The following is a 3,648-nucleotide window of genomic DNA, read 5'->3' as shown; positions in this document are numbered from 1 at the left end:
AAAAAGGTACTTTTCAATGTTCAGTTTTTCTTCAAAATAGAGTTTATTCAATTTTTTGATTAGCCCTTTTGGTTTAATTTGTCATTTGTGAATATGATCTACGAGTGTACGTATATAGGTTTGTTCGATTTTGTGTTTTAGCAGTTCAGTTTATGATTTTCGATTTAAAACACATTAAATCAATAGCTAAACCAATAACATATTTGTTACTGATTTATCGGTTTTTGATTCTTAACGATTCGATTTTATATTTAACCAAATAGAAAATGCTCCTCTTATTTTTTTACTTTATTTTTCATACTTAACTATTCGATTTTATATTTAACCGAATAGAAAATGCTCCTCTTATTTTTTTACTTTATTTTTCATATGTTCATATATATACGCTACCTTCATTCATAAAAGCCTACACAAATTACAAGTTGAAGAAAATTCTAACTTTTAATAGTTTATACTGGTGGGTAGAACCCCACTAAGACAGCGACTTTAGAAAGAAAACAACACTACTAAGAAAACAACTTTTAAAACGCGAAAAACTATAGGGTATGGATTTAAAATATAAAGCTACTATTATATATATTTCTGCTCGCTATAGATTTTGTGAATATCTATCTCATCTTGAGTCTAGTGTTGTCAAAGAGCGCGCTTAAGCCCTAAAGCAAGGCTCGAAACGTGTTGCCTCGCTTAATATGCACTTCAGTGTCGTCATCAAGGTTCAAAGGCATACTCTCGCATGCCAATGAGCTACCACTAAACAGTTGATATTTCACTTTATTTAAAAAAGAAAATTTCAATTCCTTTTTTCTTATATTCGTCATTCATGCTTATAATTCTTGGTCTTTTTCTAAACATATATATATATATATATATATTTGCAATTTGCTAACACTTCTTGAGCCTCTTGGAATGACCTTATTTTAAGTCCTTCATTCGCTCGTTCTCACGAGAAGCAATCAATGGAAAATTCCCCCAAACTTCAATGCAATGCAACGAGAAGCAATCAATGGAAAATTCCCCCAAACTTCTTTCAATGCAATGCAAGTATTCCGAAGGGTCGAGAGAGCACAAGCTACGGTTTATTTCAACTGACATGGAATGAGAAAAACAAAGCGATGAGGAGTGTTGTACTGTCATTGTCCCTGGTCTCGCTGCTCTTCGCCAATGGTTTGCATGCTGTGGTTTGATTTGCATTTTAGTTGATCATTGTTTTTATTTGTGCAATCCTGCCATCAAACAAATCCGTGAATTGTCGGGTTGTTCACTTTCTACTTTCTACTTGCTCTGGAGGCGATCAATTTGTTGGATTTGGATATCTTCATTCAAAGAGGGAATACAAAGTGGTAAACTTTTTCTACAGGGGTCTCTCGCTTAGACATTTAAAATGCGAGGTTTTAACCTTAAACGATGATGGTGGCATTTCGAATGGATGGAAAAAAATTGCAAAGCCGGCTCCCTATCATCCGGTCTTCACCAGGTTGTTGGTAAATGAATGTATGTATTGGTTTGCTAACCTATATCATAACCAACCTGTAGATCAAATTGTAGCACTTGACTTTGAGAAGGAAAAGTTTCTAACTATATCTCGTCCATCATGTTTTGAGTGTCTTTCTTTGTCTGCATGAATACGCGTTGCGTTCCTCTTTCAACTCTAAACCTGTGGATACTCAACGATAACATAAGTTGCACTTGGGTGAAGAAGTATAGCATCAATTTGGACAACTTTGGGTTACGGTACTTCAGGGCATGGAATGAAGAAATACATTCTTGTTTGACTTAAAAGGAAATCGCATTACAAGAGTGAGAAAATATCCGGTTGATTCGCCCTGGAAATACTCGGAAAGTAAACATTCGCTCTGCATTTACTGGGAAAGCTTGTTTTCTTTAGGAAGTAGTGCATCATAGGTCCTCCCTTTTATGTTACATGATAAAGGATTCTTTTTCTTGTTATTAAGAGATATTAATATCTCTCGTGTCTTATTGCAGTTAAAGTTAATGTTATCTTTGATACTCGAAAAATGAAATGACGATTTACAACACTCTGTATCAGTCGTTTGCAATTTTATTGGGATTATTGGTGAATTCAGTTATTGGATTATAGATTCGAAAATTACTTGTGTTGGTCTTTCAATTGTGGGATACTATGATGCGGAAATATAAACTTACGTGTAAAAACATATTTGTCAATAATGTAAGTCCAACACGAAATGGAGGCAAATGACCTCATCTTTTGCCTTCAGGCCCATTTCAAATATACGCGTGCGCGCTCACTACTATTTTGGGTAAACAATCTAGCTCGCCCATAAGTTTTCAATATTACATAATATTCTATTAAAAAAATGAGACTGATATATTGTGTAGTCGCGATACATGAATATATGGTAGATAGATACATCGTGTATCTAGAGTTAGGCCTCAGATTTAGACTTCAGATCATTAAGTGCGTTTGTTTTTCATTAAGATTTTGGCTCTTAATAGGTATGAATATGTCTTAATCATTCAGATCTTGAACTAAGCCTTAATTATTAAGAGGTATTTTGGATAATATTTACCACCACTCTATCCATAATCATCGGTCACCACCACTAACCACCTCTGCCACCACCACCTAGCCACCAACCACCACTAACAACAACCACCTCTGCCATCACAGCCACCATTTACAATCGTCATTTCTACTAACCGCTATTTCTAGCCGCTATCATATCTACCACCTCCATTATTTTAACTATATCCGTCTCTATCACCACCGTCAATGCCAACACCATCAATACCACCACCATCATCAACAACTCTCACGTCTTATTGCATTTAAAGGTATTGTTTTCTTTGACAATCAAAAAATGAAATGATGATTTATAACTCTCATCAACAGTCGTTTGCATCAGTTCTTGGAGTAACTGGTAAAGTTGTTGCCATGTGACCATGGGTTCAAGCCGTGGAAGCATCCTCTTGCAGAAATGAAATGTAAGGCTTCGTACAACAGTAGACCATTGTGATCCGTCCTTTCCTGGACCCGGCGCATAGTGCACCGAGTTACCCTATTTTAAGTTCCATGGTGAAAACTTCTTGTATACATCTTGTTATCCTGATGATAGTCTTAGCAGATATGATTATTTTTTGTTTGTTGAGAATGTCTTTGTATTCTTTATTCTTCGGTAGAATAAAGAATTGATATGAACATCAATCAATAAAGAAATGGGAGTTCATCTTCAACTTATACCGTAAATAAAAGAATTGATATGAACCTCCCCACAAATTAAATGGAAATAACAAAATATATTAAATATAATTTTACCTAATAATCAATTAACAGACATGAACATCAATCAATATCTCAAAATAATTTAACAAAAATAAGTAAATATTTACCTTGGGATTTAAAAAGTGGTTTAATATCTCAATTATTCAATGAGGATTTGCCACCAAATACGAACAAAAACAATCTAAATTTAAGGAATTTGTTATAAATGGAAAGTCCTAGTATTATTAGGCATCATAAATATGTTTTGGAATTGTGAGATTATTAGGACACAGTCGATTATTGAAAAGGGGAAAAAGAAACATAATTTTCTATAATTAAGTTTGATTTCTTTTCATAAATTCTAGGTTTAAAAGTTATATTATAAGTAAATATGGTAAGAATATTTG

This window comes from Capsicum annuum, chromosome 3 (genome assembly GCF_002878395.1).
Source record: "Capsicum annuum cultivar UCD-10X-F1 chromosome 3, UCD10Xv1.1, whole genome shotgun sequence".
Taxonomy (NCBI): Eukaryota; Viridiplantae; Streptophyta; class Magnoliopsida; order Solanales; family Solanaceae; genus Capsicum; species Capsicum annuum.
This window is presented reverse-complemented; position numbering follows the sequence as displayed.